Raw genomic sequence first — 8,404 nt, forward strand, 5'->3', positions numbered from 1 at the left:
GCTGCATTTCTCCACTCTCCTCTCTTCCCAACCGACTCTCCATAGTCCACCTAACCCCTCCTTGCTTAGTGCATCGACCCCTCGAGTGCTCGTCCGAAGTTGTCCCGAACCCGACCCGCTCTGTCGTCACCAATGGGTCCGGATCATCCCCAAACGTCCCTAAAATATCTCTATTTTTTTATTTGGACTCCCTAACCCATTTATTCCGGACCGTCCGATCGTGATCGGAGGATCCAAATCATCACCCATTTTGCATATATATATATATATATATATATATATATATATATATATATATATATATATATATATATATAGACCCCTAGCCCATTTAGACCAAACCCTAAAATCTAAGAAGTTTGTCCCTGCCGCCGCCGCCGCTCCACCAAATTCCCCTCGGGATCTCCCCTGTCCCATGCACCATTCCATCACGCAGCCGCCACTCCTCTCCTCCTTGATTTGCACGCCCGGCCAACCGAAGCTCCTCTCGATCCAACTCCATCCACCTCACCTGTTGCCTCCTCCTGCAAGCCTCCTACCACCTCGCCTGATCCCCTAGCGTTGGAGCCCCTGTCCAGATGCTCCCGCAACGACCCAGTGCCAGCCTCCCTCGCTCAGCCTCCTCCTCGCCGGTGCTTCCCCCATCGAAGGTTCCTGGCCAGCAGCAACAGTCAGCAGGAACCGCCCATTCCTCCTTCTCCCTTCATTTTCCCCTGGATCTCTCTCTCTCTCTCAGATCTTTTCCTCTCGCGGGTTCACAGGGACGAGTGTGATGGAGAGCCAAGCTCCCGTTCCAGGTCCTCCCCGCCGCCTCGATGCCCGCATCTGGCCAGATCCGTCGATGCCTCGCCTCCTCCTTCGGCTCTCGACGACATAGGCCCCGGTGACGCCTCCTGAACCTGATGATGCCGCCAAGTTCCCCGCCGCTGCTACCGTTCCCCTGCCATGGCGCCTCGGCCTCCTCTGCTCCTGCACCTGAGGCCTCGAGCTCCTCCGGCTCGACCCCGTCCGTCGAGCTCCCTACCGCATCGGAGTCCCGCCGCTTCCCTTCCCTGCATCGGTGCCAAGGCCTCGTCGCCGGAGTCCTGTGCGTTGTCGTGCCTGTTGACCGGTCCCGCTGCTACGTCTTCTTTTCACGAGAGACGAGCCCCACGACCTGAAGCCCGCGTCCCTGCCTCGCGTTGACCGCGCCCTTGATCCGAGCCCGCGTGGACGAGCGCCAAGACCCAGCTCACCTCTGCCTCGCCCACGGGACTCCTCGTTCGGCCCAGCCAGATCTGGCCGCTGCGTGAGCAGCCCCAGGCCTTTTCCTCCGTTGGGCCAGCAGATTCGCCCGTTATTGTTTTTCTTCAGTATGCGAATTCTAACCTATAAGGATACTAGCCGACCCTCCTCCACGGAGCTCCCTCGAATTGGGATGTTTCTGGCCGTTCGATCGCGTTGAATCTGGTCAACTAAGCGGCCAGGTCCGTCGGATATTACCGCTGATTTCACCTTGCGGTTGACTTTTGAGGTCCATGACTGGTGGGCTTGGGGTCCCTTCCGATTGGCTGGGTGAAACTTTATTGCGTGAAACTGCCCGTTCCCCACTCGCCGCGTGCGCCTCGCGCATTTGCTGGCCCGCTTCGGTGTGGTTCCAACACAGCCTCCACTCCACCAACCTAGCTCTCTTTCCCCAATCCCCTTCTCCCGCACGAACCCTAGCAATCGACAGCCGCCACATCCTCACTCGTCCCAGCCGCCTCCAGCTTGCTTCCTCCTCCTCAATCCTCCTGCATTGGTCACGCCCCTCCTCCCGCATCTCACCCATCTCGATGAATCTGAGGCGTGCGGGCACGGAGGCGAGGTTCTCCGGCGGCGACTGGAACCTCCAGGCAGAGGGCGACCCCATGGATCCGTCCCTGTAGGAGCGAGAAGGAAGGAGAGGATGTAGATATTGAGGAAAGAGGAGACCGGCCACGGAGATGGGATGAGAACGTCCATGCCGAGCCAATCGAGCCACACCTCCGGTGCGCGACCCCAGGGAGGATTTTGCGCTGCCGTCTTCTTGAGCCAGCCTGTGCCCTGGAAGAAGGACACCAGCCGAGGTAGGCCTCTCCCTCCTCTCTGTACTCCACATGAGTTGTGCAGGTCGCCACCATGACACATCGTCTCTGCTCGCGCTCTCCATGGTCCTGCCCTGCTTGCTGCGTGTGTGATGTGTGCGTGCTTACTGGTGTGTGGCAATTTCTTAATTATAAGTCCCAGTTTATGCACTTTCTAGAAGGATGACGTGGAGGAAAGGATGACGTGGAGGAGGGGCTGCCTTTTCCTCGGAGAGGAGGTCGACCGTCCGAGGTGACAAAGCCTAACTGAACTTCGTGTCGAAGCTTTGTGTGTGTTACTCCTTAATCTGCGTGTGAAATCCAGAGTTCTAATCACCATCCTGGTACTTTCTGGTTTTAGGCATTGTGTGGGAATGAAGCAAAAAGCATGAAGAAAATAGAGCAGGTCGTGTGTCGTCGTGCACGTAGTCTGACTTCCATTGGCGTGTGAGTACCTGCACTTGGACCTTTTTGTGAGCAGTACTAAGTAATCTAATGATCTGATCCTTGCAATCTAAGGGAAAAAAAATCTAAGTCATTTCCATTCTGAAGATCAGGGTACCAACTATTTGTGTTTGTGTCTACAAGCTTTTGATTTTCTGCCCGGTCTATTTTTTATCTGCAATGTTGGACCCTCTTTCCATTTCTTGTGAATAATGTTTTTGTTTGATTGTACACTCAGTACTGCATATCAACTCTATACTGCAGAATTTGTGAACAATCAGTACTGCACCAGGTTATCTACAGAGGAATGCAAGGATAACTAGATTAAACATTTCACAAGATCCTCCCAAATACAGGAACAAACTCCTTTCAAGATATTATGAGTGTGCTTGATTACCGGGGATTGTCAGATGAAAAGAAGGTATATCCTTTATATTTATCTAGATGCTTGATACGTGATTCTGTAAGGAAGCTATTTATCCTGATGATCTTGATATCCAGTCGTGTATTAGTATAGGCTGTAATTTTTGGCTAGGAATCTATATATACAGTCATGTATGAATAGGCTATGATTCTTTTTTCCTTCTGAACAGATTCTTTTTTCCGTTCACTCCCTGTGAAATAATTTCAGAGCTACTGTGTTGTAGTAATTATTTGGCACATCCATAACTCAACCAGTTTATGCGTGATGATTTAGTATGTATTTAGTCCCAAAGTGAACAAACTATTGGCCTTCGCTAGGCAAGAATAGGTGTTTTGGGACCAAAAGAAAAAAAATTAACTTTGTCAAGCTAACTAGCACACATGGGTCTGAAGCAACTACTTTTTATATCCCTGGACTATAGATACTACATGCATCAGTACTTGATGCATCTCTGATATGCTTTTGCTATTTATTGTTGCCCTTAATTACTACTCTGCTGTGAACCCAATGTTTAGGTTGCAGGCTCAACTGTATATCCATGGATGTTACACGTATGACAACCTATAATTCTATATGAATTTTGTAGCTAGCTTGAAGCGAATGTGGTGATCAACGCTCTAATCTGCGTTCTTTATTTGCATGAATGTTGTGTGCAGATAGGTACTAACCATGGAATATTTTCCTCATTGACGACCAGTACTCCGATAACAATTTATAGAAATTGATATAATTTCACAAGTATACAGATAGCTGACAAGGCAGCAATGCTATTGTTCAAATGTAGTCGAGTCGAGCTTTAGGTGTTTCAGAATGAGCACACATGTTGCTTTCTTAGATTCATTGCAACCAAAAGAATTGGTAATATGTTTTTTCTGAAAACAAGGGTACACCTGTTGGTGTGTATATATTGGCATAGTATTTCTTTTATACTAATGATTCATACAGACAGGAGGGGAATTAGTATCTAACATCTTGGTAAATGTATGCTAGGGATTTTGTGTTCATGTAAATTCGATACAGAGTCCCTTTTTTATGATGCATTATGATAATAGAAAAGATTTCTGAAAATTGTGTCATCGTAGAGCAGTCCCGTGCCATATTAATGCAGAAGAATAAATTCTTCTACTTCAGATGTGTATTGTGCTTTTAAATGCTGCTCCCGTACAGGACATCGGCGAGAAGGGGCTCTCTGAGGCGGCTGCACTCGGTCCCCCATGCAGCCACGCACCACATCGTCCGGCGACGTTGATGTCGCTGCTGCCTCAGAGACCTGGATGATTCTGTTGTTGGCTTCTGCTATACTCTCTCTCTCTCTCTCTCTCTCTCTCTCTCTCTCAGTGGTGTAGGCAGATTAAAATGGCAGATTCATTCTGTAGGGATTTGGTTAGGAGATGATTCAAGATTTTGATTAGGAATGGTCTAGATGTGGATATGAGTCAATAATGTTCCTCTACGTCCAGTTTGAAAGAAGAGAGTGGGTTCTCAAATACAGTGAGATCTTGGTTGGAGAGTGAGTAATGCAATAGTCTGCGTGTAGTATGAGGTTGGAACTAATGCTAAATATACTATTGTTGGAACTAATACTAAATATACAATTTTGGTTTCTGACCATAATCTAGGTATTTCCTGTTAATAGCGGTAATTGCCTTTGGCTCCTAGGTGCATATGCACCCATTGTCGAAATGCACATTTCAAAATGTTAAAAAATTCGGAACAAAAATCCCGCGTGTATATCCGGACATTTTATGTGTATGCACAAGGTTTCGGTGAAAAACGAAGTTTTTTGTGGCTTGTGTAAAAAAGACAATTTCGAAATACTCATTTCGAAATGTTAAAAAATTTGGAACAAAAATCCCGCGTGTAGGTTGATAGAAGCCAAATCAAACCTACATTTGGTGCTTATAAGCTAAAGGTGTTATGAGGGGATGAAAACTGAAGTACAGAATCTCTTAGCTTCATATATTAAGTCTGAAAAGCTTCATTTCTTATCCAGGTTCTATTTTCTTTCAGGCCATCAGTTACGATGTCTTGGCTAGAGCTACAGATACATTGAGAATAAATTTGTTTTGTTTTACTGAATTTCTGTACATTGTACGAAAAAGGTGCACCTATTATGCCCAGTAGAAATTTCAGCTGAGCGATTTGTGCAGACTTACAAAGCTACCATGATAGATGTTAGTGACTGTATTATTGGGCCTATGTTACATCTGTAGGGTTGAATTGATGTCTAGAAATACCAGAGTGACATTTTATCTTATGCAGTGATAAACTGATAATTAAGTAGAGTCATACGTAGTTGGAAACAGGGTCGCTCGAAGCAAACCAGCTGCTTATTCAGTATCTTTAACACTCGTGGAAAAGTTAAATGCCCATCCTAAATTCCTAATTATCATCACATAACTGAAAGTGCGTTAGACCAGTGGGGTTATGAGAAATAAATAATTTCTATCCCATAGCTGAACTGTTTTTTTTTTCTCAGTATGTATATATGTCAGAGATGTGTATGATTCAGATAATTTTCTTCATTTGTTCACTTTTCCAATGTATGGCTGACATGCTTCGTTATGTTATATCACATCTGGGAGTGCATTGCACCGGTGGTGTTATCAGAATGGATAATTTCGGTCACATAACTGAGCTATTCCTTTCCTCGGTGTATATATATAAGTTACATATGTGCATGATTATGATAAATCTCTGCATTTGGTAAATTCACCTATGCATGGCTTACATGCTTCTTATGTTACGTTTCTTAAGCTACATGCCTAATTATACAAAATGTTTCCAAGTGAGTGCTTTTCCAATGGACTGGATGCATGGAGGATGTCAGATAAGTTGGTGCTATGTTTCTTGCATGGTTTGTATGTTTGTTGCAAAAAAATAGGACACGAAAAAGATCTATGCTCATGAAGATGGCAGAAGGGAACTACACGTGGAACAAGAGAAGAACCACCTACGCTGGCCAGAGTTGGGCGTCTGGACAGTAGTAATGCACAAAAATTGCTTGCCCTATAGAGGCAATGTATTCTACTACTGTGATTTTTTTGTTATAAAATTATGGTTCAACCAAATGTATTTACAGTCCTGCTATCAGATTGTACTATGTAAATTATGGGAGGACAATGTAGGCCTTTATATGCAAATAACTCCTTGTTTAAATGAGAACTTGTGCCATTTGACACAACGTGTTTGTTTTCTTACTTGCAAGAATGTGCATTGCCTTTTATTCTACCTTCTGAAAACAATTTATAAGTCACGGCACAGAAATTCTTTACTACTATTATAACTAAATACAAGTGCCTATAAGAAATGCTAACTTGAAATAAAACAAACAACAACCAACCTATATGAAAGTAGAACTCTGCAGACATAAAACAAGAACTAGACAACTTAAATGGTTTCTAATCACTTTTTATCAGAAAATGCAAAGCATTTCAAATAACTCTGGGCATACTGTTGAGTTATATGCTCTTTTTAAATTACAAATGCAATAAGGCTTGCTGGTTATTTTATAAATATAACTGTATCTATGTTTGTTTTCAATCTTAACCTTTTTAGACAATTTCACATAATATAACTAATGGTAACATAACAAATTACGCACGCTCAAGTAAATATTTTGAAAAGAAGTCTTCCTTAAATTTTTCATAAGGGTTACAGTTCATGCCCTATGTGCTTGTTCAAACCTAAACTTAGTAATAATACAAATATTTTCAAAGCCCTCATCATTTTAATTGGGGCTTTGTGCCATTCGGTGCAACATGCAGTCTACTTCTATTAATGAAGTCAAATATTTACAAAACTCAAAACATAAAGTTACTAATAAATGCAAATATCAATGTGCACATTGTTTCAAATGGAACTCTAAATTTGCTATTATATGTGCTTGCCCGCAACTAAACTAACTAAACCATGGGTTTTCTTTTCAATGTGTACATGAATTCAGTGGGTCTCTGCGCCATTCAGCGGGTCCCATACTCAAACTCAGATTTCTCAGCGTAGCAAACATATTTTCAATATAGCATGTTTGAACACATGGGCTTTCTACTACCACCATCGAACATGTTCTTACTAAAGGAAATTATTTTCATCGCAAAGATGGATTTAGCGGGTCTCTACACCATTTGGCGCAACGGGTCAACTAGTTTGTCTAATTCCAGAGAAAGACAGTCTTACAAAAAAGACCCTAGCCTTCATGCATATAATTACTCATGAACCGTGCATCGGAATTAAACAAACTTTATATGAAACATGCTTAGAATTTTGTGTAGATTAATAATATCCAATTTTCATCCATGTTTCAAATATTTAAATTGTTGTTTGCATTAATTTGCTTAAATGCCATGCTAAAATGCTTTATTTCATAACTAATTAAACGTAGCTCCGAAATTAATAAACTTTATATGTAAATGGGGTAGAAAAATGCCTAGTTTAACAAGGTGGCTTTACTTTGCATGTTTAATAACTCTAAAATTGTGTATAGGTCAGAACAGTACCAAATCCATAATTTGCACATGGGGTTTTTCCGGAATAATTGTTGTTGTTTCCGGCCTCATTTAAACTTTCCTAAATAGTTAGTTTACTTATGCTTCTCCTCTTTCCATGTTTAACAACATTTAATATTCTTGGGTACATAAATGGGAGTGAACTATATAAATGAATGTGGTGTTTTCTTCAATATGCAACTCTGTTGCATATTGAGCTCCACTTAATTTGTAGTATTGCTTGTTGCAGTTTGCCATGCCATGCATATTTAAACAAGACATGCATCATCCTTGGTTGTGCATCATGCCATGTTTATGCTTGTTGGTTTACCATGTTGCTTGCTTCTTTCCGGGTCGCTTCTCTCATTAGCTTCGGTTTCATTCCGGAGTTGTGAGGATTCGTTCAACTTTGTCCGTTTGTCTTCTTCATGGACTAGTTCTTCTTCCTTGCGGGATCTCAGGCAAGATGACCATACCCTCGATATCACTTCTATCTTTGCTTGCTAGTTGTTCACTTTATCGCTATGTCGCGCTACCTACCACTTGTTATATCATGCCTCCCATGTTGCCATGTCAAGCCTCTAACCCACCTTCCTAGCAAACCGTTGTTTGGCTAAGTTACCGCTTTTGCTCAGCCCCTCTTATAGCGTTGCTAGTTGCAGGTGAAGATGAAGCAGGTTCCATGTTGGAACATGGATATGTTGGGATATCACAATATCTCTTATTTTAATTAATGCATCTATATACTTGGTAAAGGGTGGAAGGCTCGGCCTTATGCCTGGTATTTTGTTCCACTCTTGCCACCCTAGTTTCCGTCATACCGGTGTTATGTTCCTTGATTTTGCGTTTCTTACACGGTTGGGTGTTATGGGAACCCCTTGACAGTTCGCCTTGAATAAAACTCCACCAGCAAGGCCCAACCTTGGTTTTACATTTGCCTAACAACCTAAGCCATTTTCCCTTGGGTT

At 43.0% G+C, this 8,404-nt stretch overlaps 1 long non-coding RNA gene across 2 annotated transcripts; it reads left to right on the top strand.

The window, feature by feature from the left end:
- Positions 1-1,606: 1,606 nt before the first annotated feature.
- On the top strand, positions 1,607-5,228 carry LOC119285922. Of its 2 annotated transcripts, none has more exons than XR_005140014.1 (5): positions 1,607-2,087; positions 2,264-2,337; positions 2,446-2,531; positions 2,793-2,949; positions 3,609-5,228. It is a non-coding gene; the product is annotated as an uncharacterized LOC119285922 (long non-coding RNA). The 2 variants fall into 2 exon arrangements; XR_005140013.1 differs by having other exon boundaries at positions 4,120-5,228.
- The last annotated feature ends 3,176 nt before the right edge of the window (positions 5,229-8,404 follow it).

This window comes from Triticum dicoccoides, chromosome 4A (assembly GCF_002162155.2).
Source record: "Triticum dicoccoides isolate Atlit2015 ecotype Zavitan chromosome 4A, WEW_v2.0, whole genome shotgun sequence".
Classification (NCBI taxonomy): Eukaryota; Viridiplantae; Streptophyta; class Magnoliopsida; order Poales; family Poaceae; genus Triticum; species Triticum dicoccoides.